Source organism: Barbus barbus (assembly GCF_936440315.1).
Source record: "Barbus barbus genome assembly, chromosome: 20".
Lineage (NCBI taxonomy): Eukaryota > Metazoa > Chordata > Actinopteri > Cypriniformes > Cyprinidae > Barbus > Barbus barbus.
The window spans coordinates 15,602,092-15,628,994 of NC_136748.1; the positions used below are offsets into that span (position 1 = coordinate 15,602,092).

The 26,903-nt window shown below is 40.7% G+C and overlaps 1 pseudogene across 1 annotated transcript in view; it reads left to right on the top strand.

The window, feature by feature from the left end:
• The window catches only part of LOC306886729 (usherin-like), a 249,435-nt pseudogene that overhangs the window by 46,062 nt on the left and 176,470 nt on the right, over positions 1-26,903 (top strand). Inside the window, exons 13-21 of the transcript in view lie at positions 1,254-1,435; positions 3,405-3,568; positions 4,906-5,064; positions 5,832-6,329; positions 8,245-8,532; positions 9,613-9,782; positions 12,534-12,678; positions 17,143-17,373; positions 22,309-22,434. The product of the transcript in view is annotated as an usherin-like (transcript). The remainder of the gene's footprint in view (positions 1-1,253; positions 1,436-3,404; positions 3,569-4,905; positions 5,065-5,831; positions 6,330-8,244; positions 8,533-9,612; positions 9,783-12,533; positions 12,679-17,142; positions 17,374-22,308; positions 22,435-26,903) is intronic.

A 26,903-nucleotide genomic window follows, 5' to 3' on the forward strand; every position in this document is an offset into this window, starting at 1 on the left:
TGGCCCCCTTCCTGATTTTTTATTTTTTTTTGCATGTTTGTCACACTTTAATGTTTCAGATCATCAAACAAATTTAAATATTAATCAAAGATAACACAAGTAAACACAGCATGCAGTTTTTGAAAGAAGTGTATTATTATGAAGGGAAAACAAAATTCAAACCCACATTAGCTTGCCCCCTAAACCTAATAACTGGTTGGGCCACCCTTAGCAGCAACAACTGCAATCAAGTCTGTTACAGTGCTGTGGAGGAATTTTGGCCCACTCATCTTAGCAGAATTGTTGTAATTCAGCCACATTGGACTATTTTCGAGCATTAACTGCAAAGACTTTTTCACACAGGGCCATGTGGGTTTGGATTTTGTTTTCCCTTCATAAAAAAAACCCCTTCATTTAAAAACTGCATGTTGTGTTTACTTGTGTTATCTTTGATTAATATTTAAATTTGTTTGATGATCTGAAACATTTAAGTGTGACAAACATGCAAAAAAATAAAAAATCAGGAAGGGGGCCAACACTTTTTCACACCACTGTATATATATATTTTGCACCCTCACCCTTCAAATAGTTGTATCTAGGCCAAATATTGTCCTATCCTACCACACCACACATCAATGGAAAGCTTATTTATTCAGATTTCAGATGATGTATAAATCTAAATTTTTTTTTAAAATGTACCCTTATGACTGGTTTTGTGGTCCAGGGTCACATATATCTATGTGTTTCTGTAAAGGAAAGTAATTGGTAAAAAAAAGAGAAAAAAGTTCACTTAATTATTTTAAATAACTACAATTTTACAATTATAGTTAATATATTTTAAAAGTATTAAATTACAAATTTTAATATATAAAAAATGGGAAATTGACAAACACAAAAGTGTGTATTTCAAGACAATAAAAGTAATTTTGAAGTTACATACTAATATGTACTTGAGTCATATTTAGGCTGGTCAAAAACTTTTAAGTTCAACTATTTGCATATATTTAAACTAAAATACATTTTCTTTTAGTTGTAAATAACATGAAATTAAGTGTTCATAAACATTACATTCAGTTCACATTTAAGTATGTTATTTCCGTAATAATTCTTTGAAGTACTTATTTTCTTAAGGGAGTTATTTTTTTATTTTATTTTACTTTATTTATTATTTTTTTTTCCATGGTGATAGCAAAAGAGGAAGTAAATGAGAGAGCTCACAATGAAATATGCGTAATGAGTCTGTTTGTGTTTTTTCGCATCATGTGTGATTGCAGGTTTCTTCCTGTCTGAGGAGGGGCTCAGCGAGTGTGATGTGTGAATGTCACTCAGTTGGAGCAGTGGGGCAGGTGTGTGCTGCCCACTCAGGGCAGTGTGTGTGTGCTCACCCATCACTGACCGGTCGCAGATGCAATCAGTGCCAGGATCTTTTCTTTGGCTTTAATCCAAGTGTTGGCAGGTCAGTGTCATGGTCCAACACCTTTATCTCGGTCATGTTCGAGAAAAACGTTTTCATTTATTACCATGCAGCAAGATATATCTTCAAGTAAAAAAGAACAGTGTAAATCACCGTTGAAAATGACTCCATACCTCCCTCCCATCACCGAGACTGAACACTAGTGAATAAAGCCCATTTAGAAAATCATGCGCATCACTTTTCATAGCGATTTGAGCCAGTTAGCTGCTTACTGGCCCACGGGTTCAGACAGAGCCAGCAAAGGTCAAATTAGCCATTAAAGTCTCCCGCCTCTAAACGAGGCTGCATTTTAATACTCTCTGCATAGTTGATTTGTTGGATACATCAATTAGGTTGTAAATACATCATATGTTAGTCTTAATGATATACTCCAAAGCAGCTCCCCAGCTTGAACATATGGCCTAAGTTGGGGATGGAAAACTTGGCATTCTTGAGAGTCAGTGGATTGGAAAATTATTTTTCTTCTTCTTTTTTTTTTTTCGTTTTCGTCAGATTTCTTTTGATGATTTGTGTATTTAAGTCTTGGTTTGGTTGAAGTCTCATTGAATGACCTTCCTGAAGGCTTGCAGAAGATATTTAACTTCTCCAGCCTCGCTGGGTGAATAAAAGGAACAGTGGGGGACATCGTCAGCGCTTCCCATATCAACCACCTTTTAAGCGTTTCCCCCTCAAAATAAAAAATATGATGTTGGGATGCACAGTAGGCAGGGAGAACATTAATTGTTGGCTGGTGAGATGCAAATAGCATGAGCGCGTGTTTTCGATGCATCAACAACTGGGCTACTGGACATCACAAATTGTTAATCCATACGAGTCGTGACAGATCACTGCATACGCAATCCATCCAGCTGCACTCGTTCGCCCGGTAAGGATGAAAAATGAACTATTTAAACTGATTAGAGGGGAAGCTTGAACTGCATCAGGAGATCCTACACAATAAAGATTTCTTTATCTAAATATTATAAACTCATTTGTCTGCCCCGGAATCAATAAGACGATGCATCTTATTTTGTTTTATTATATTGGGTCGTTCGCTGCGGACCACCTAATAGAGGTAGTTAAAAACCCACAATATGGTTAGGGAAGATTAGCCATCACAGCAAATGACAGGCATAGGCTACATGGAAAGTGGTGCTTGGCTAATCATTTAACCTTGGCGGGGAAAAGCAAGTTTTATTTTACAGAAGTGTAGGTCATATCTTCTCACTGTTTTTTCCTGTTGCTAGTCAAACTTGCTTAATTCCTTGACTGCAAACTTTCCAGCTCTATTTGCAACACCTGTTCCAGACAAACGTCGAGGCGCAATCTGGAATCATTTACTTTGATAGCTGCAAGCTATTGGTGTTTTTCAAATATGGAGAATGTAAGCATGTGGAACTTAGCAATATTAGTACTGATCACAGAATTTGATACCTCAATTGGCTTCGTTTTTGCATGACGAAGAAAAAAAAAGTTCACTGTCTCCTTCCGAGAAGTCAAGGTCGAACCACATTGGAAAACGGGTGACTTAGCCCAAAACGCCCCTGTAGTTGACAGAACAAATTTTCAGCTCATTAAGAGTCTGTGGCTTTTATCAGCTGCTTTCGAGGGTGTCAAGCACTTGGCCCCCACATCACCCGCTGCTGGCCCCTCAGGGCCTTTTCTCCTCCATCCTCTACACCCCCACCAGAAGTGTCACTGACAGGTGCATCTGTGAATGCCTCCATTTAGTCAAAGTGCCCCCCCCTTCCCTCACAGTAACACACGCACACATTCACTTTTTGCAACTCTTCTTCTCTTAGCTAGTCGGAGAGAGACTCACAGGTTTTTGTAAATAGAACTGGACTTGTTACTCTTGGTTAATTACCTGATTTCATGTCCTCTACAGACATGCACAATGTCACAAGAAGTGATACTGTTTTTTATCTTATGAAAATGGTTTTTGTGTCTCTTGTGATCTCCATGTGTCTAGGTGTGAGCCGTGTGGATGTAATCCTGTCGGGGGATTCAATGGCACGTGCCACCCCCAGACAGGGCAGTGTCAGTGCAAGCCATATGTGACTGGAGATAAATGTGACATCTGTGTGGAGGGAGCCAGTCACATGGATCCAAACAACTACCTGGGCTGCAGTAAAGGTCTGAATCAATATATATTTTGAAAATGTATTAATAACTGCGTTATTTTATATATTTTGAATTAGCTTTTCTTTTTATTACAGCATTTTAGTTTCCATTTATTTGTGTTTTTTAAGTATTATTTTATTTTTTATAAAATATTTAATTTATATATATATATATATATATATATATATACATATATATATATATATATATATATATATATATATTCTTTAATATATATATTTTTTAGTACTTCAATAATAGTAATTTTAGTAATTAAACCTAAGTTTATTTTATTTAACTTATTTACCAAGGCAACATGTTATTAACAGTAACAACACTGATGAATAAAAAAAAATATTTTATCCATGTGAATATAAGCATAATGATACATAGAGCAATACAAATTCATTTAAATGACACTGAACTATTCTTCATTGATACTTTTCAATATTAAATAACATATACAGATAACATTTAACATATACATATAACATTTATTTATAATCTGCATTATCCCTTGATATCAAAATTTTGCATTCATGAAACGCCCTTTGATATATTCCAGCCTATGGTTTCAGTAGGAAATATTTTAACATGGAAAAGAAAAATCAAACCATATAATTTTAAGGAGCTTTATTTGAACTAAAGTCCCTGCCTTAGTAGTTAAATTTTAAAATCCTTTGGCTCGACACTCCATTTGGCTCAAAAACAGGAAAATGCCTCTTATAGATCACATCACAGAGTTTTATTGTAGTGACTGTAATTTAAATGCAGATTTCCCCAATATAGTCAAATTGCTTTGTAAGTTTAATGCAAGAGAGGCATACCTAAGGTCAGAACTCACTGCCGTCACTCAACTGCTGTGGTATTTACGTTGGACTGTGGAATTTATTACATACTTTATTCAAAATACTTGCCCAGGAGCTGACACTCAAATTTAATCATGTTGCATCCTTATGTTTTAGCTGAACATTTCTATTTAATATAGATATATATCTCTCTCATGATCTTATGCCTTTCCTTGGTTCAGTGCATATCTACATTATAAACATCCAGCATGTATACTGTAAGGTGACCTGTTTATGGGTCTGTATGTGTTTAGAGCATACAGCACTTAACCTTACAGAGACTCTTAAAGCCCTAATGTGCCCCTCCATACAGTGTTTTTATTAAGTTAGCATTTTTACATGTAACAAATGATTGTTGCTCTAGTATATTCATAGTCCATTTCCCCTGTTAGCTAGCAGCTTTGGTGCTTTAACCTTGTGTCTTCCACTTCTTTAGTTCTGTTTCACAATGCAGATTTATCACCAATATGTATCGGCTTACACTCTCCCGCTCCTGTTCAGATCCCCAGCAGCAGCCTCCTCCCCTCGGCCGGGTTTTGAACTCCACGGCTATAGATCTGAGCTGGAGAGCCCCTGACTCCCCCAACAGCAATGAACTGATGTATACAGTGCTTCGAGACTCAGAGATCACCCACATCAGCCACAACCAGCACCCATTCAGTTAGTGTCAAATGTCTTCATCTGAGTATATAAAATATGATTGTGTTCTGGAATTAAAAGATACTTCAACTCTATGTCCTAAACAATTGTGACACAATAACATTGAAAGATTTAAATTATATCATAGAAAAGACCCCCTGCAGACCCTCATGACTGTGTTGATTTGACCTTTTTATGAAAAGACAAGATTAGTTCAAGTTGCAAAATGTCATGTGGTGCGACTCCCCAAAAATATAATGATTTTTATTCATTATTAATGATATTTGTTAAAAAAGTTAAGAAAATATATTTTTTAAATCTGAAACAAATTATGACTAAAATGTGTGCACTCACATTCAAAGTGTGGGGAAAATATGTTATTACTTAATACTTGATGACACCTCATGACATAAAAATAAGTTTTTTTTAAAACTATGAGAATTTCTAAGAACATGGCATGTGTGCATTACATTTTTTTCAATTTTCACTATTGATAATAAAAATAAATGTTTCTTGAGCATCAAACCAGCATATTGCAATGAGAATAAATTACATTGTAAAACATTAAAATAGAAAATAAATATTTTAAATTGTAATTATATTTCACAATATTACTGTTTTTACTGTATTTTTTTATCAAATAAATTCAGCTTTGGTGAGCATTAAAAACATTTTTTTTTTATCTTACTGACCCCTAACTTTTAAACATTATTGTTAATTAATTGACAATTAACATTGTCATCAGTACCACAATTTGTTTGACAGCTTCCTTGTTCTTTCTCACACAGGAACTATGCATTACACAGATGCTGATTTGTCTCCTTGCACGGCATACTCTTACCAGCTCATCACCAGTAATATCCGTGCTAACACTAGCAGCACCACGGTCAGCTTACGCACTCTGTCTTCTGTACCTGAGCAAGGAGAACTCCAATTAATCCTTGTGGGTCGAGCCAAGCCCACCAGTGCCTCCTTTAACTGGACAGAGCCTTTGAACACCACTGGTCCTGTGGACAGCTTTACCCTGAGTTCGATACATGATCTAACCGGAGAAGAGAGGATCCACTACACAGGACTTCAAACAGAGGCTGCCGCTGAGGAGCTGCAATCCTTCACTCAATACAACTTCAGTCTGCAGGCTTGCACTAACGGAGGCTGCGCTCGCAGCGAGAGTCTGATTGTACTTACCGCTCAGATACCTCCCCAGCAGCAGCCTGCACCCACAATCACAACCTTAGGGTCCTCTCAACTCAAAGTGGACTGGGAACCTCCAGTGTTACCGTATGGTATTGACACACTTAGAGCATTTCTCACTATTTTAGATCATTTTTGACAGGGGCACTTTGAAAAATAGGCGGTCCACATTAAGACATGTGCATATGTGCAATGGTTCTAAAACCTTTTCGACTTGAAGGCCCCCATTGTCTAACACAATATCTGTGGGCCCCTCATGTAAGCTATAATAATATTCTAAATATTTCAGTATGTGTTGCTGTAGTTACGACAAAGCTTTTTTTCAAACTTTTTTGAAACTGGAAATAGTCAATATATTAAAGGGTTTGTTCACCCAAAAATGAAAATTCTGTCATTAATTACTCACCCTCTTGTTGTTCCAAACCTGTAAGACCTTCGTTCATCTTCGGAACACAAATTAAGATATTTTTGATTAAATCTGAGAGCTAAATTATGTTATTATTGTTTTCTTTGCACACAAAAAGTATTTTCGTAGCTTCGTAAAATTACGGTTGAACCCCTGATGTCACATGGACTATTTTAGCAATGTCCTTACTACGTTTCTGTGCATTGATCGTGGTAGTATCCTTGCTGTCTATGGAGGATCAGAGAGCTCTCAGATTTCATCAAAAATATCTTAATTTGTGTTCCGAAGATGAACGAAGGTCTTACAGGTTTGGGACAACATGAGGGTGAGTAATTAATGACAAGATTTTTCATTTTTGGTGAACTAACCCTTTAAAATAATTAACCACAATTATTTTTGGGTCCAAAAGTTTTAATAACAGTTTGTACTTTAATGAAACAATAGTTTTTTGGGGGAAATTAAAAAAAAGATAAATATTAAATTTACACCATTTTTATTTGTTTTATTTTATTAGCTTTTTTTTTTTTTTTTTACATTTTAATTAAATCATTTTAAGTCATCCTGCGGCGCCCTTGTTTGATGAGGTCCCCCAGTGGGCTCCAGCCTCCTGGTTGAGAACCACTGGCATATACAAACCGTTTCAAACATTCATAGGATACATGTTATGTTCTTGTTGTTAAAATGATCACTATCCCTGATTTTTACATATTTTTGTGGCACCCCCCCCCCCCCCATTTTGTATCCGTTTTTGTCTTCCACCAGACCTAATATGCTGTAAGAAATTATATAAATTAAAATAATCAGCTTTTGACTTCCTAACCCCACACTGAAACAGTACTAGATGTTAAACATGTTGAAAGTAACATTGTCTTTTTCATTTAAATATTCAGATCAGTCCCCAAATTTCATTCTCCTGTTTTATTTATAGGGAGTAGTAATATAGTTAGACATGATTTTATTTAACAGTGATTCTTAAATGCATACGGCAGAGCTGAAATGCTCTTCCATTCTGCCGTAGCTTCCTTGTTAGCCATCTCCTGCTACATCATTACAATAATGAGAAATACTATTATAGAGATGCCATTTGATCTCAGCCGGGATGAAAATTAATTCCTTACGAACTTTAATCTACAACCAAGAGGCTTGATTAAGGCTCAGTCCATGCTTCATTTCGCAATATAAACTGATGGGACTGCGTGCCGCAAAGAAACATTTCCCATTTAAAACAGTTGATTGCTGCATACAATTATGCATTGTGCCTCGCGCCATTGAAAGCTTCGCAAAATAGCCCTCTGTATATCAATGACTTTTAATGCCAGTTATCATGCTTTTTGCCAAATTAGCTCATTAACATGGACCATTATAAAGTGCCCTTAGAGGATTCTCTCAATGAATTTCCTCTCCGTTTAATTGTGTCTATCTGATTCTCTCTGTCTGCCTCTCTTTTCTACATAATTTCATGCAGCAGCTGTAATTGTGTATTGTCAATGGCCAGTTTTACATCTCAATATCATCTGCTTCTGTCTGAGGCTTAATAAGGGATTGTAGAAGAAGGTATTGGCATATGTACATTTCATGCATCTCTTTCTTTCTCTCTCCAGGTATAATTATCAGGTATGAGCTTTTTATGCAGCTACTGAATGAGTAACAGAGAAACGCCACCAGTTACCGTCCAGAGCAAAGGGTTTTCGTCAGTAGTGGATGGCTGAACCCATGGCCGTCCAAGAGTTCAGCCAATGAGAACGCTCTAACCCCGCCTGAGAGCAGTGCAGTTGTGTCCAATCTTGAACCCTTTTCCACCTACCGCTTCAGAGTGCTCACGATTAACATGGCCGGCAGTACCATGTCAGAGTGGGCCATGGGCCAGGTCAGTAGAACACACTTTTGTGGTATCAAAGAAAACCATTTAAAGTTGTTTTTTACTAAACTGTGGTGATTATAACTATAAAAGGATATGAAACTGTGTATTCAATTTTGGTTGGGGATGGGTCTTTTCATTTTGTTTTATATCCGAGGAGATTATGAAACAAATTATCTTGAACAACACTCAAAACAGTTTGAAATAAACAAGTATTGCATTTCATAGGCCACAAACAAGGCTCCATTCCGCAGAGAAAATCCTGTATCTTCGGGCTTTATTTAGATGGGAGCCCTGGAGAATTGAATTTGAGGAGATGCTTATTAAGCAGAGAAAGAATCGGTGGCTAGTGTTACAGCATAGAATGACAGTTCCTGAAAAACGGAAACTGGGAATTAGCATAAACATGTGAGGGATTGTTTATGTGGGATAAATTTTCACCACAAGTGCTTCACAGGAAGGATCTCGTCCAGGCTTTCTATTTTATTTAATAAGAAGACAGCTGAAGTTCCATGTAGTGTTTCTGTCAACTTCCTCTCTATATTTTGACACTTGGAGGGAGGTGTACTTTACTATTTTTATTTCTCACCATGTTTTTTGACGAGATGCACTTGAGTTTGCGGATTTCCTTGTCAAAGTTTGTGTTAAGAGGATAACCCAACAGCTGTTTGAAATAAGTCAAGTTTAAACAGTGTAGAGCGGAATCAGTTTGTAAGTATTAAAGTAAAAAAAAAGAATTTATAAATTATGCTTCACAAATGGAAAAAAATGGAATAATATTTTATCTGTATTTTCCCAGTATTTATTTGTTTGTTTACTATTTCCCCATTATTTTCCACAATATATGTATATATATATATATATATATATATATCAACAACTATTATTTATTTTTTTGTTTGTTACATCTTATGTTTATGCTTAAAATGCTAAAAAACTAAATTAAGAGACTTAATTGCAGTATTCTCTACAAACAAAGCAAACATGTAAACAGACAAATAAATAACATACATTTTTGTCTCAAGTACATTCATTTGCTGCATAGCAAGACAAAAATGCTGATTAAGAAACAGTTTTGTTGTTTTGATGAATTATTTGTGTTGCTCCACAGTGCCAGAGTACATGCCCTCTCCTCACGTGTCCCCTGTGTCCTCGTCCTCACTCAGAGTGAGCTGGGAGACGCCACAGGACAAAGACGTCAGGGGCTAGGTGACTGAGTACAGAGTCAACCTTCACCAAGAACAAATGTCCAACCCATATGCTCCACCTATAGTAACACAGGTATACATTTCAGCACATTCAACTTTTTTTTTTTTATAGAAAAGGACCACTGCCAGAATATTCTGATGTGTCGGCACACAGCTTTGAAGCTTCTATTTCTATATTGTCTTGTACTTTGCTTCATGCATCACACAGAACACTTCCTGTTGCTCCAGTTTTTCCATTTTTTTCCCCTTCTTTCATTGATATGCGTTGCTTTGTTGATAAAGAAAGCTGCAAGTTGAAATGAAAAAAGCAATTTTTTGTCCTCAGTAACCTTCATTTCTGTCCAGTTTTATATTTCCATAGCTTGTGCCTTGTGTCCCTGTATGCATGTGGCATGGGCTGAACTGTCCAAAAAGGTCTCCTCTATTACTCATGTGAATCTTTGTGGGTTTTTTTCTTCGTTCGGGTAGCAAACCTTTAAAGGTTAAAGTAGCGCCGTCTTCTGCATGTTAGTCTGTATTTAAAGCACTGTTTTCCATATCAGGATCACCTTTCCTGTCTTCGTGGCAAATGTTTCAAGGATGTTTTTTGAGATTACTTTTCCTGAACAACCTTTTTTTAATTAGATTTCATTATCTTAGATCTTAATTAGTTTGATAAGTGTATGTTAGCATTGATGATGTTTTCAATCAGTAACCTGCAGATATGAACTTTTTTAATAAATATGCCAGGTCAGGCAGGTATTGAAAGCTCTGAAGGTGTGATCTTTGCGGTGCGTGTCTACATGTGTACTTCTTATGAGCGGTTGTAAGAACTCCCATTGACATGATCATTTGCTGAAATATTGCATGTACAGTACTTACTGCTTTTTTTCTGCCTTAATATACAGCTGAGCAATCTGAGGAAATAATCAAACATGCTTTCCTAGGTTGTTCCTCTCTTTACCTTGAAAAATTGGGAAAAACTATTTATTTAGTAAATTGTTGTTTCAAATGCTTTGTTATATTTAATTTTTATGAATAAATTTCAGTGAAAAGGTTCGAACAGTATATTCACCAATTCATGTACATCACCATTCAAATGTATAACAGCTTTAGCTACTTCACTTTTGTTGTATGTTCAGTTGAGAAAAGACAGAAAATGGGGAGGAGACAAATGATGTGAATTGATTCAAACCTGCAGTTGTCAGTCCTCTGTCGTGTGTGTCATGTGTTCCCGCCTCATGTTTCCATATTTGGTTTGTTTCATGTCCTTGTTAAGTGTGATTATCAGTTCATTCTTGTCCAGCTCTGTTTTAGTTACTATCTGTAATTAGCCCGTGTATTTTAGTTCTGTCTGTTCAGTTAGATGCCGTCTGGTCTACTCGTCACTCCCCGGTGTTCCTGTCTGTGTCTACCTTGCCTTGTCTTGCCCTGCCTTGTTTGGAGTCATTAAAGACTGTTATTTGAGTTTACATCCTCCTCTCCGTGTTCCTCGTTCCTCCCTGCTGTGTGCACCGTGACAGAAGACCAGACCGTAACAGTAAGCGGCGCCCCTTCACCATTTTGTTTTGTTCGTTTTTTGCAAAGTTTTTATTTGTTCCTGTTCTGTCTGTCCCGTGGCATGGAAGTCGCCGCTCGTCATCCTGCGAGTGCCACGAATCCGCTGGCCGCGAGTCCCTCAAGTCTGCCGCCATTCGCGGTAGATCAACGCCGCCATCTGTGGCTCACTGAAGCCCGCTGTTCGCGGGAGATCTATGCCACCGTCCGCGGCTCATCCAAGCCCGCCGTTCGCGGGAGATCGACACTTCCGGCCGCCGCTGACTCCAGCCCAGGTCCCATGGTTCCAGTCCACATCATGGCCAGGAGTGCTGTGCCATGTCCCCGGAGTCATGGTTTTTAAATAACATTTTAATCACCTTGTCATGTCGGTCTTGTCTTGTCCACGGAGACTCGTCTTGCCTCTCCTGTCACTGAGGAGGAAGCGGTTGCTGAGGGACCCTGTGAGGGCCACTGACTCCTTGTCATGCCCAGAAGAAGCTTCAGCTTCCAATTCTAGCCCAGGAGGGCTTCCTGTTCCTGTGGGCAGTCCTGTTCCTGTTTGTCTAGCCCTAGAGGGCTCCTGATACCCCGTAGCTGCCCCATGGATTTTTTTTGGGGGGGGTAGAAGATTTCTGGCTGTAGTGGCCGGGCCGAGTGGAACAAGGCCACGGCCACAAGGACCACCTGCCATGGCCTCCTAAACTCCTTGCACCACCATGGCCTCCTGAGCTCCCTGCTCCACCATGGCCTCCGGAGCTCCCTTCACCGCCATGGCTCCCAGAGCTCCCAGTTCCGCCATGGTCTCTGATTTGTCTGTTCCACTCTGGAGGCCTCCAGAGCACCCTCCCCCCCTCCCCGGTGGAACTGTTAAGGCACGGGACGCGCCTTCCAGGAGGGGGGAGTTATGTCAGTCCTCTGTCATGTGTGTCATGTGTTCCTGCCTCATGTTTCCATATTTGGTTTGTTTCCCGTCCTTGTTAAGTGTGATTTTCAGTTCATTCTTGTCCAGCTGTGCTTTAGTTATTATCTGTAATTAGCCTGTGTATTTTAGTTCTGTCTGTTCAGTTAGATTCCGTCTGGTCTACTCGTTAGCTCACACAGCAGTGTCCATGTGAGCACCATGGTTTAAATGATAACAAATAGACTTTGGCTCTGACATGTTGTCTTATTTTAAGTGCGTAAAAAACTGTTTCAGGTCATCTTTAGGTGTGAAATTATGTGCTTGCGAGTATTAGTGCTTTGTATATCTATATTTATTTAAATATATTTTAAACTGTACTCAGTGTTGAATGTTTTCATGTTTTAGGTGCTGTACAGTGGATCAGCACAGGAGTGGAGTTACACGACAGGAGGACTTAAGGCCAATGAGGAATACAGTTTTACAGTTACTGTGTGCAACAGACAGGGCTGTGTGAGCAGTCCACCTGCTTCAGGCCGGACTCTGCCCTCCGGTCAGTATCATCCCTATAATCTACATCTAGTGTACCTTGCAAGCAGCCTATGATGTTATGATTTTAATTTTCTGAATCTATCATTCTCAGTTATGTCATTTACTGATTGGTTTACAATTCGCTTTCAGCAATGCTATATCATCCCTGATACAAGAACCAATCCAATCCAAACTATAAGAACCAAGCCCAACTGTTCTACTTTTAAAAATTCACGGTTTATAATGGAGTACACACACAGTATACGTGTGTGGGCACTCAACATCCAATTACGTGTGAGCACTCTGATATATGTTGTCGTTAAAAGGCGAAAAACCTAAATAGGTGTTAATTCTTACGTTAATATTAATGAAGTGCCTTTAATGGAAAGTGTCTGTCATTGCTCATAGTCAGTTTGTTGAATAGGTCTCCCTCAATGAAGGCCGGGCCAGACCACCTTTAATTGTGTATGTAAACCCATCGGTGAACTGGAGCACATATGGTCTGCCCTGCACTCAATTGAGAGAAGAAGTCTTTTATCTCAAAGGAATACAAACTAAAGCTATTTTAGATTCACTCTCAGGTTATCTCTATTATTTTCATACTTTAAAATTGATGAATTTTGAATAGTCAAGCAGTCAGAGGAAGGAAGGTTCTTTCCTTGCGCAATTTCTGAAAGTGTGTCATCAAGAACACCATTTTATGTTTTATCAGGCTTTTCTGCTTTCTCTCTGTCTGTCTCTCTTTCTCTCTCTCACTCTCTTTTTTTCTCTGTCACTCTTGCTGCTACCTTTTATATAGTTACTATATACTGTATTTTATTTTTGCTCATATATAACATAGAATTCTATTTTTGTTTTTGACATTATTTGATTCATGTTTTGTTTTCATGTTGTGAGTGAAATGTGTGTGTTATGTGTGGTGTTTGTTTTGCTTTTTGTGGTTTTTGTTTTGTTTTGTGGATCCAGATTTTGCAGAGTAACAAATGTGTACAAAATTGTTTAAAAACCGTTCTTAAGCTCAAACACCTATCAGTATTACAATAAACGGGATACTGTATGTTCAGCAATTATTAATATAATTAAACTGAAAATTGGCAATTTTGTAAATGCATAAATAGTAGATGTGTGATCCTCCAGCATGACACATGGATTAAAGATTAGGCAAAATCTTGTAATAGGCACTTAAAAACCTCTGTGTTACACTAAGTATTTGTAGAACACATGAAACTGGCCCATCTTACTCCATATATGTATTCTTATCTTAGCCTTTCTAGATTTGTCCTTTTCTTACAGGAAGGCAGTGTACTTCTTGACAATGACCAGCCTCATTTCCCCCTTCAGTTTTTTCCCTTTGCCTTTATTTTTCCATTTACACATCAGCTCACGTGACTGCTTAATGAGTTAAACCAACCCCTCAGTCAAGATTCTCCACTCTGCGTCTTACTACTTCATTTGCGGCCCAAGCCGAGAAATTCATTGTGCGGCAGTAAAAACAATTTACTGTTAATTACAAGGAGAAAAATGTGCCGTAGCGCTCTCCCCGATTGCCATGAATCACCGCACACTCCTGGAGATTTATAAGGAATATGTAAGTAGGATGAATTAGCAGGGTTTAATAACAGAGGCACAAATCATGCAGCCTTCAAGGGCCTTTAATTGATACAGTGGAATGTGATGGGCATGAATCAGTCAGGCTCGCAGCGCCACTGTAACATATGGTCAGCTCAATATGCTGCAGCCGATGGAGCTGCCGATGTCATCGGCTCTTCCATATGGTGGGAGACTTAACACGTTGCTTCTGTTTATAGGGTTATTACTGAAGGTTTTTTTCATCAGCATAGTGTATCGGTAGTTATATTTAAGGACCTAAATAAGTATTTGCTTTGATTCTTGTTGATCTTTGAGTGGACTTGTACTTTCGTTTTCATTGCGTGTGTGTGTGCGCGCTTTAATACCATTGTGTTGCATTTTTTGTCTTAATTTTTCATATGAAAGCTCGTTTTACGACCACTTAAGCTGAATTTGCCGTCTCCAATTCATTAATATTCTGCTCCCACACAGGCTGCTCTTAACGTCCTTACACACCTCCCGTATGTCTGAACAAACAGCACGCTGACTAACCCAACACAACCTGTTGTCTGGACCACTCAAAACTATGTCTCCCTCAAGCCTTGTTTTCGCCCACTTCTCTGCCAGGATTTAATGTTGATGATTGCAATTTATTTGAGCCTTACCTCCATTTTATGACTGTCTGTATACACAATGCACATCACTATTACATCAATGCACTATTAGACAGAATTACCATCTGTTCAAACTGAGAAGTCAGCATCTGCTTTCTCAGAGTGGAATGACATCAAATTGCTTTAAATAGCACACCACTGAAATGAGCGGAGACACTTAAGTTATTCATATCTTCATAGCAGAATGGTTAAACTGCAGATTAATGGTTCTCATTGCTAGGGGAGATAAACAGTTTGTTTCCAATAATTGGAACTTTATGAGTCAGAATCGTCTTTTAATTCACATTCTTTAAGGCAATATTTAATTGTTTTTTATTTATCTTTACTAATATGCACTGCAATGTCAGGTTTCATTGAACAGACCAGAAAGATCTCAGCAAACACAACATTTGATATTTTGTTCCTGGTTGCGGTCAAGGTTTTGGTTCCATATAAATCAATGAAAATTACATTAATCAACAAGGCAGAATGTGACACAGATCAAAGAAATTTCTGCATGCATAGCAAGAGAGTAACTATTCAAAATCATTGTACACAATCCATTTAATTGTTGGTTGGCAAGCTGCCGTGATTGGTTCAAATACATAAAATCCACAATTTATAGCCCTGTCAGATGCAAGATTCATTTTAAGACAATTTTCTTGTGTACACTACCATTCAAAAGAGTGGGAACTGTAAGGTGTTATTTTTGTTTGTTAAAAAAAAAATCTCTTTTGCTTCCAAAGTCTGCATTTATTATCAGTAATACAGTAAAAACATTAATATTGTGAAATAGTATTACAATTTAAAATAACTTTTCTATTTGAATATACAGTGTGTGTGTGTGTATATGTGTGTTTGTTATTTTATACTATACTGCTCAAAATGTTCAACAAATATCCATAATCCATTCAAAAAGATTCTCCTTTTTTCTATGTAAAAGGTACCATAATTCCCTTTTGAGCGCACATGCCCTCTCTGATGAGGACATAAGCCTGTAGCATTTTAAAAAGGAAGCACACTGTCGTTATTGATCTTGTTGAAATGTGAACAGCTAATCAAGAGTTGATGGTAATGTTTTATGTATATTACATCCATAAAGACAAGCAGAACAAGTGTACCCCGCCTGTACACATCGCATTTACTCGAAATACGGCATGCATATATTCCCCCACCCGAGAGGGTTAGACAATTATGCATAAATCAATACTTTTCCTGTTACAGATATAAGTATCATAGTTCCACGGAAAATGTCAGGCTGTATAAATACAGCAAACACTCAGGCCAGGCTGTAATTGGTGCTAGACATGTCTGTCTTTGACTTGGTCATTAATATGATGAAGACAATATTAACCTTTTTGTTGAGCCCGTGAGTCATGTCAAAACATTAAATGCGCTGGTTTGAAAAAGAAAAGATGAATTGCTTAAACAAGCTGCACTAATATGTTGTTTTCATTTTGCCTATAATACATTAAGCAAAAATGTTTTTGTCAAGAGTTTTACCTGGGGGAAAAAATTTAACTCAATAATGAAAATTGTGTTATCATTTACTCACCCTTATGTCATTCCAAACTATTTTTAATATAAATATTTTGAAGAATATCCTGGGCTTTTTTAAATATTATGACCAGTTTTGTGAACTGGATCAATTGATTTATTAAGCAGATGCTACTAAAAAAAAAACTATTCATTCACAAATTGCTGCTTCTGTAAATTATGACATAATTATCATTTTTGGGTGAACTGTCCCTTTAATGAGTTTCCACCACCTGCAGACAGTTCATGAATAATCACTTCCTTTGTAGTACTTAAGGGCACGTGAAGCCACGTCAGTCACACTTCATTTTTACCGCCTTATGTTTTAAGGCAAAAACGATAAATGTCCAGCGAGACTTCACACAAATCCTATTAAATCAGCGGGAGGGATTTGAAATGATATCAGAGTTTCAATTATATAGACTCAAGTGCTATTGATTGAGTGTAATTTATGACTTGTGTGCCGTGATGGGCCTTGGAAGACAACACGTCCATTCCCTATGGAGGGTTTTTATTAGCGCTGCTGGTGTGGACGGCCTGACAGGCAGAGTGGGCTAAATGCACAGAGGATGTGTCAGGCCGAGGTAATTTACCTCCTCTCTGCCAACATGAGAGCCCCATTAGATCATTACAGCAGCATGCATGAAACTGAGCGATGACTATAAATGCACATCTCTCTTTTTTTTTTTTTCATTCTCTCCATCCTTTCCTCTTTTCTGTTATGATAGCTCCAGCAGGTCTGAGGGCCCCTGCATTAAGGCCGCTGAATACGACTGCGATGAAGGTTTCCTGGGATGCCCCGGCCAAGCTCAACGGGCCTTCACCTCTGTACCACGTGGAACGGACAGATGTGTCTTTGTCTGATGCTCAGGGTCAGGTTATAAGGGGGAGACGCTTCACATGGAGTGGCTACTTCAGATTTCCCAGCTCTACTTTGCCTGTCAACACTGACTTCACAGGTATGGGGTTTCATCAATGCTGTATGTGCCTCAAAATATACGATTGATTGTGAAATGCAGATCAGTACCCATTTTATTTACATAATATGGTGTATTTCCAGGAGAATTCAGATATTCATCCAGAAAAAAAGTCAGATGGGCCAATTTTATTACATTTCACCAAATAAAGGTAAATGTGACAAATTTAGTTGATGTGGAAATTATGAAAATTGGCAAATAATATATAAATTGTTGTTGAACATACAAATTATTATTGAATATGAAGTTATTATTGAAATCGTTCGATGAATGTTGATTGTTCTACTGTTAACACAAGATAAGGCTCTCAGGGACAAATAGAGTACAATCACACGTTTGTGTGTCCATTGTAATGTGGAAATGTGCAGGTGCGTTTATTTGCATTCCTACAATTGTGTTTCAGGCTGGTGCTAATGAGCAGTTAAGTAGTTTAAAACTTCATGAACAATTATGCCCATCAAGACTAAATGTAAACTCTCTTGACATTTCTATTGATTTGTGTTGGTTCCAAACTAACTTTCTTTCCACTCCTAAACCATTTTCAAATGTTCATGTGGGCTGCTCCAACCCCATCGCTCTGCCCTAAACACTCTTTATTCATCCCTCACTCCATTCCTCACTCTTCTCCATACAGATGTATTAATGACTTCCATGATTAGACAAAGGGCAATTATACTTTTGTTTACAAACATAATTGGGGAATTGAGTTCCAAATGAATACAGGTTCCGGTTCATCTACTAATGCAAAAATCCTTCAGCTTGCCATTTGTTTAGATTACTTGCGCTTTAATTGCGTTAAAAGCTCAGAAGGCGTTGCTTTAAGTTATCTGATTGGTCAGTGTGATGTGACAGAGGAGGCAAACATCAGATGACCTCCTCTGAGTGACATGATGATAAGGTTTAGGAGTTTTTTTTGTGTGACGTGATACATTTTTAGCATGAAAAGTGATTCACAGGTGAGAGTGTGCGGTAGAGAAGTACTTTACGGCACATTGAGGCCCTCTTGCCTTCAGAGGTTTATTCCATTTTCTCTTCTCCATTCCCCAGCCTCTCTGTGCTCCATAATCCACAAACGAACATGAAACCATGTCATGTCGCGAGCCCTTTTTTGTTGGACACATGCTCTAAGATATCTGGGAAATCTGACTTTATTTATATTAAAACGAGGCAATTAGTAGATCCTCCCTAAGAAGTCAGGGACATTAAATTGCCTCCTTAAGGAGCGTGCATTTAAATGGGTGACCCTTTGTGACCTTGCAATTTCAGGAAATGAATGGCCATTTCCCCCTCTAACTCTATTAACATTTAGCACTGCAATTTCCAGTTTTTTTCCTTAAATAATGACAAACGGATAAATCTTTATAAATCAAGCCCTGAGTTGAGTTCAGCTCACTCCCTAATTGATCAATGGCTGCAGTCAAAGTGGTGAGCTCGTCCTTGGGCCTGCTGAGATTATAAATGGCCACCAACTAATGAGGGAACCCAAAGAACAAACCAGAACGACAACACCCCTTTTAGGCGATTTTTCTTTTTACGCTTTCCACACCTTTAGTTCATCTGATTTTATTTCCAATGTTATTTCAAATGCAGGTACTTAACGGCTTAAATGTTTGTGTTGTTGATTTCTGTGATGCACACAAAGATTTCCCTACTGAAAACAAGCTGCTTGTTTTATTGAACTTCGAGAGCTGGATAAATCGGACTGAAAAGCTCAATGGCTGAAATGAGCCATAATGACAACAGCAAAAAGCGATGAACAAATAGCATGCTCAGGGACAAATACTTTGTTTATTATTGAAATGTAGCCAAAGCAATAAATTAAGCAAAATCAATTGTCATCTAATCTTGTGCTTGAAATTACTTTGTTAAAGGATGCAAGTCCCAGCAAATCAAAGTAAAAATTAGATTAAAAATGCAATAAAGTTGAGGTGAATTGACTTGAGTTTTGATCGTCATTGAAATAACAGCAGTGTTCTTTTTTCTATGTAAAATGTGTGTGCTTTTAAAGTAACAGTGAAAATCTTATCAGAACATTTGAGCTAACGTCTCATTTTATTGTATTTGTTATTATTTTATTATTTGTAATATATTGTAGTTCAGGCTTGTCTCATTTGCTCATTGTCTAGAGTATTCATCTATTTCATTTTTATTTCTTTCCTTTTAAGTCTGTCTATTTTCGTATCCGCATTGAGTGGCATTGAATAAATGTACAGTTTCCCAAAATGGGAGGCAGTAATAAATGAGAATGAAGCAATTTTCAAAGACTACATGCTGTTGTAGCACAAAATGTTAAATGATACAAATTATTTTCCTTAATTAATTTGATTGATTGTCAAACGGCCTCAGTCAGTGGAAAATAGAGGGAAACTTTGTACAGACGTCATTAGTTTTTCCCCATTTAAAGATTAATCATGAAAAGCTCTGGCTCTTTAATTCTGTAATTTGTATATTTAATGGGGTGCTGCAGAATCTATGACAGTAATTAGCATTTCCTGAAAACTCATTAATACGCAACAACTTGATTAATGCTGCAATAATACTAACATGACTGAAGTTATTCAGGTTATGTACTAAGCAGATTAAATCCACATAGCCCTGTTTGTTTTACTTCTAGCTGATATGATGTTTTTTGTCAGAGAAAAATATTTTGGAATGAACATGTTTGCCATCAATTCCCATTATCCACCAACTGCCAATATAAGCCAAAAACTTCATATTTTTCTCAATTGTTCAAACAAAACGATTCAATAAAAAATTGGAATAATGTGACTGTATATGTATGCATGTGTGTGTGTGTGTGTGTGTGTGTATATATATTAGGGGTGGCCCCGAATAGTCGACGATTCGATGCTTCGTTAAGAGGAGCCTGATTCAAATACCAATCTCACAGTCAAATATTCGCTGAGGTGTTATGATCATGCAATTTTGGCTATATGGGGGTGCTCAAATGTCTGATTTCACATAGAGCTACCATTTTTCTCCCAATAGAAGCCGGCAAGCCGTTTTGACTTTTATTCCTTCACAGGATATGAATTCTTGATATCAACAATTCAACACTTAAGTACAATAAATATCACATACTTTAAGACTTTTACTCAAGTAATATTCGAAATGGTGACTTCAACTTCTACCAAAGTCATTTTCTGGTAAGATAATTTTACTATGGCTTTCAGATACTTTATACACCACTGACAAAAACCCTTGCTACTTATACTGAGTTAAGCTAATTGAGACTTGTTATAGCACTTGCATATCGTTGATTTTGATTGCTTCCATTGTCCTCATTTCTAAGTCGCTTTCGATGAAAGCGTCTGCTAAATGACTAAATGTAAAATGTATATGTGTATATATACACACACACACACGTATATACATATTTCTTTTAGTCTCTCTCCATATTTGGTGGGTGCATTACCCTGAGCACTCTGTCCTAAAGTGCTGATGCAGTCCCTGTGTAAAAGTGCTTCACATCTTTCCCATGTCTTAGCGCTAGTCTTGAGACCCACAGAGGTGAATCTCATTCCTCATCAGCCCGCTCAGACCGGCCCTGCGCCTGAGAGACCTCTGACCACAGCTTTTCTGGACAGGTCTGTCATTGCGTACAGCGCCACGCTGCTCCACTGGGATCTCAAATCCCACAGATGTCCCTTTAGCCTCCACGTTCCCTCTCCTGTAATAGACTAGACGTTCTGATGGATGTGAAGCACTTGTCAAAAAATAGCTCATCACCCCAGAGAGATCTGCTCTGCTGAACCTACAACTTCTGATCCAGGTTCTCCCCCACCACCCTCCACAGGACTGAGACTGTCTGGTCAACATGATACAAGATCTCGCTCTCTAAGGGCTGGATTAAGGTGCTCTCTCCTTACAATAAAGTCAACCATATATTTGTCATGTTAAATGTTATAGCATAATAATTCACACATTAACATTTCAAATACATTTTTAATGAGGGTTTTTCAATATTTATTTTTGATTTTATGTAATGTATTTTATGTATATGCATCCACCCATCACACATATGCCACTATATATATTCCTTTTTTTTGTGTGACTTGTGTGAACGTTATTATAAATGTAAAAAAACAGTTGAAATTACAAAAACAGCTCTGCTACCTAATATTTTTGTGGAAACTGTTATACTTTTTACAGGATTCCTTGTTGAATAGAACATGCAAAGAACAGCATTTATTTGAAGTAGAAATATTTTGCAACATAATGACTTTGTCACTTTAATCATTTCATGTCCTATAAAATGCAATGTATAATATTTTTTTCAGTTCAATCCAGCATATAGAGTCAGTCCTGTAGGGTTGGTATTCAGATGGTATAATCCCTGTATCAGTTGTATAGATCTGAAGCCTGAAGAAACATCTTGCTGCTCTACATGAGGTCAACCAGACTTACAACCTCTTCAATCCACTGGAGATTCAAAGATAGATTAAGTGGAATCTTTTTAATCTAAGCAGTCTGCATTTGAGTGGGTTTGTGGTCACAGTCCTCAACATAATGAACTTATATTGAAGAGGGATATCACTTCAAAGGTGTTTTTTTTACATCTGATTTTAGGTCAGATGGTGGAAGGTTTTATTAAGAAAAGTTCTGGGGGATTTCTTTCGGTTCGGATAAAGTCTTTAGAGGGTAGATCTGCTCAGGCACTGTGGGACCATTCAGGCACTGCTCAATGTTTTGTTCTCACCGGCGTTACACACACATACACATTCACACTGGCTCCTTAAAGCTCAGTTTCTCACACTTCTGGGCATTTTTGTCTTGTCATTTACTCTTAGATTCTTATAAAAGTAATTTTTCTTGTGTTTATGTAGTTTGACATGATTTCATACAGCTTTATAATGTTTTCTGTACAATATTTTGATCAAACAGTTGATTAATATGCAGCATTGACTATCTCTCCAGGCCTGCAGCTGAGTTTCCGGACATGTATTGAGGAGGGGCTATTACTGTTTGCGGTTTCCCCTGGAGAACAGGAGGAGTATGTCGCTCTGCAAATACGGCCGTCCATACTTCCTCTTTGACCCTCAGGTACATCATGGTCATGGACTGTTATGTGTTTGTTTATGCTACCCAAAGGCTTCAAACCTTCAAATGTAATAGATCCCGACCTCTGCATCAGGCATGTATTATATATCAGTACCATATTGTTTATCGGCTGACATTAGCGATTTCATTTAATGATATTGAATATTTAATAGTGCATGCTCATGTTCACTTTTTACATTTTAGATTACATTTTCAGTCCGTGTTTAAAGTCACTAAATTTAATATCACTGATAAATGTAGACTTAAGCAATTTTTTAACAAATACATTTTCATACTGTAAAGTACACTGTAGTGTTGATGCATTGTATCATTTACAGTAAAATCACTGTTTTTAGTTTTGAATGTTTAATTTTAATTTAATATTGACATTTATTTATTGACTATACCAAACTTCAATATGATACTGATACTTTTTGTTACAGTTTTAACAATGCCGAAACAGATGCTGATAATTTCTTAAATGGGTATTTAAAAAAAGGATCATCATATCTGTCAGAGAATCACAGTCACCTGCACCTTCATTAGCCAGATCCCAATCACCTGAGTACTGATTCCCCGCACCTGTCACCGGCTAATGAACCGCACTATATCCACTCACCACAAGCACTCCTTCCTCGTCCGGTCTACCGTTCACTACCCGAACCTAGCCTGACTTCTAACCTTGTCTTACTTACCTGCAGACCTCCAGATCACCCCCGCTCCAAGTCTCCACCGCTCCTGGTCTCCACCGCTCCTGTTCTCCACCGCCCCTGGAACTTCCTTGTCCTGGTCCTCCCCGCGGCAGTGCGCACCGCCGACTTCCCTTCCTGGATCCTGTCCCCGCTCCTCCGCTCAGCACTCACCCTTGCACCAATTCAAATAAAACCCTGTATTGACTTTACTCCTCCGTGTCTCCTAGTCTGTTCGTGACAGAAGACCGGACCAAGTACAGCAACGCGTGTCATGGAGTCCCGGCCACCCACGGCCGTCGACACGCTGGAGGAGTTGGTCAATACTCTCCGGGCCTCCCTTCTTCCGCCACCGGTCCCACCACCTGCCTCTGAGAGTCCCGTGGCCGTTCCATCCAAGTACGCGGGTGATGCGGCGGGGTGTGGCGGATTCCTGCTGCAAGTATCCTTGTATATCGCGGCACAACCCCGTAAGTTCACCACCGAGAGATCGAAGGTGGCTTTTCTTACCTCCCTCCTGTCCGGCAAGGCGTTGCTATGGGCGCAGGCGATCTGGGACGCGCAGAGCACCATCATCAACTCCCACGAAGCGTTCACCAGCCACTTCAAGGAGGTCTTCGGAGTCGCCGCGGGACGCATCTCTGTGCAGGATCGTCTTCTTCGCCTGCGCCAAGGAGAGGCGTCCGTGGATGACTACACCTTGGAGTTTCGCACTCTAGCGGCCACAAGCGGCTGGAACGAAGCAGCTTTACTGAGTGCCTACCGCCTCGGCTTGAATCCCCGCCTGCGCGCCCAGATGGCCATCTACGATGACAGCGTTGGACTAGAAACCTTCATGCAACGCGCCTCTCGCATCTCTCAACGCCTCACCGCCTGCCTCGAGGATGAATCCGCCTCCCCGTCAGCTTCACCCGCTGCAAGCTCCCCAGTACCAGAACCCATGCTCGTAGACACCGCCCGCCTCTCCCGCACGGAACGTGCGCGCCGCCTCGCGGCCAACCTATGCCTCTACTGCGCGAAACCAGGACACTTCATCCGGGAATGCCCCGTTCGACCTCCACGCCCCGCGGTGAGTACCCTTCAAATTGAACCAGATATTTCTGCATTATCACTGATGCCAGTACAACTCCTCACCCCAGACTCCTCTCTTACAGTCTCCGCCCTGGTCGACTCGGGCTCCTCGGGGAACTTCATTTCCCAAGCCCTACTAACCCACCTCAATCTCCCCCGGAGGCGGCAACCCCAGGAGCTCCGAGTCGAGACCATCCAGGGAAAACCGCTGGGGCGTGGTAGAGTGAGGTATCGCTCTCCTCCCGTAACACTCCGGGTCGGCTGTCTACACGAGGAGTCCATCACCTTTCTGGTACTGGAGGGGTCCACGGTGGATATCATCCTGGGACGCCCATGGCTCAATCTCCATTCTCCAGTAGTCAGATGGGATCCATGCGAAGTCACTCGCTGGAGCGAGTTTTGTTCCCAGTCCTGCCTGCAGTCAGTACAGAGGATCCCTACGAACCCCGCCCCCCTGACAGTCTGTTCCACTCTGGTAGAAAGTCCTGAGCCCCAGGTGAAGTGTACCGTCCCATCTGACTACCAGGCGTTCCGGGATGTATTCAGCAAACAGGCAGCCACTCGCCTACCACCGCACCGGCCATGGGACTGTGCCATTGACCTGCTGCCTGGAGCGAAACTTCCTAAGGGTAAGGTCTACCCCCTGTCCATCCCGGAGCGCAAGGCCATGGAGGAGTACATCAAGGAGGCTCTTCAACAAGGCTTTATCCGGCAATCAACATCCCCCGCCGCCTCGAGCTTCTTCTTCGTGGGCAAGAAGGACGGAGGCTTGCGGCCCTGTATAGATTACCGAGCACTCAACAATGAGACCGTAAAGCTCCCATACCCACTTCCCCTGGTCCCGGCTGCCCTCGAGGAACTCCGTGGGGCCCGCATCTTCTCCAAGTTGGATCTGCGAAGCGCATATAACCTCGTGAGGATAAGGGCGGGCGATGAGTGGAAGACGGCGTTCCTCACTCCATCAGGTCACTACGAGTACCGGGTTATGCCGTACGGCCTCTCCAACTCACCGTCCGTCTTCCAGAGCTTCATGAACGAGGTGTTCCGGGAGTTCCTCCACCAGTTTGTGATAGTCTATATAGATGACATCCTGATTTACTCCCGGAACTTGGCCGAACATCGCCACCACGTTGAGCAGGTCCTTCAGCGGCTCAGAGAACACCGGCTCTACCTGAAACTGGAGAAGTGCGAGTTCCATCGCTCCACGGTACAGTTCCTCGGCTATACCATCAGTCCCGAAGGAATCCAGATGGACCAGGGGAAGGTCCAAGCTATCCTGGACTGGCCCTTACCACAGACAGTCAAGGAGCTACAGCGCTTTCTGGGCTTCGCCAACTTTTACAGACGATTCATCTGTCAATTCAGTCGACTTTCGTCACCCCTCACCTCCATGCTCCGAGGTAAGCCCAAGTCTCTGTCCTGGAGCCCCGAAGCCCACGAAGCGTTCCAACAGCTCAAGGAAGCCTTCAGCACGGCCCCTATCCTACGCCACCCGGACCCCCAGATCCCCTTCGTCGTGGAAGTCGACGCCTCCACCACGGGAGTCGGGGCCGTGCTGTCCCAACACCACGACGAGCCTCCCAGCCTCCATCCTTGCGCTTACTTCTCGCGGAAGCTGTCCCCTGCGGAGGTAAACTACGACATTGGCAATCGAGAGCTGCTGGCCATCAAACTAGCCTTGGAGGAGTGGCGTCACTGGCTGGAGGGAGCCGCCTGCCCCTTCACTGTCATCACGGACCATAAAAACCTCCAGTATCTAAGAGATGCCAAACGCTTAAACCCCCGTCAAGCACGCTGGGCCCTCTTCTTCACTCGGTTCTCCTTCACTATCACCTACCGCCCCGGTATCCGCAACACCAAGGCCGATGCTCTCTCCCGCTTGCATGCCCCAGAAACACCCACAGACCCCGAGCCTATTCTCCCTCCAGCCCTCATAGTCAGCCCCATCCAGTGGGCACTTGACGACAACATCCGTGACGCCACTCTCACCGAACCCGCCCCGCAGGGAGGCCCAGAAGGGAAAATTTATGTACCCCGCTCCCAACGCCTCACCCTTCTGGGCTCAGCTCACGAAGTACCGGGCTCTGGACACCCAGGCAGCCAGCGAACCCTCTCACTCCTCCAAGCTCGGTACTGGTGGCCCGGTATGACCGCGGATGTCATCAGGTACGTCCGAGGTTGCTCAGTCTGTGCCATGTCCCAGTCTCCTCGCCATCTGCCCGCAGGCAAACTGGTTCCCCTGCCCATTCCCCAGAGGCCCTGGTCCCATCTCGGTGTGGACTTCGTCACCGACCTCCCTGAGTCTGAGGGCCACACCTGTGTCCTAGTTGTGGTTGACCGCTTCTCCAAGGCCTGCAAACTCATCCCCCTCAGGGGCTTGCCCACGGCATTGGAGACCGCCGAATGCCTATTCCACCATGTGTTCCGCAACTTCGGCCTACCGGAAGACATTGTGTCGGACCGTGGCCCTCAGTTTGTGTCCCGGGTCTGGAGATCCTTCTTCCGCCTCTTGGGAATCACTGTCAGCCTGTCCTCAGGCTATCACCCCCAAACCAACGGCCAGACTGAGCGTAAGATCCAGGAGCTCGGACGCTACCTCCGGTCATACTGCTCCCCCGATCAGCACAGCTGGAGCCGTTTTCTCCCCTGGGCCGAGTATGCACAGAACTCCCTTCGTCAATCCACCACCGGCCTCACCCCGTTCCAGTGCAT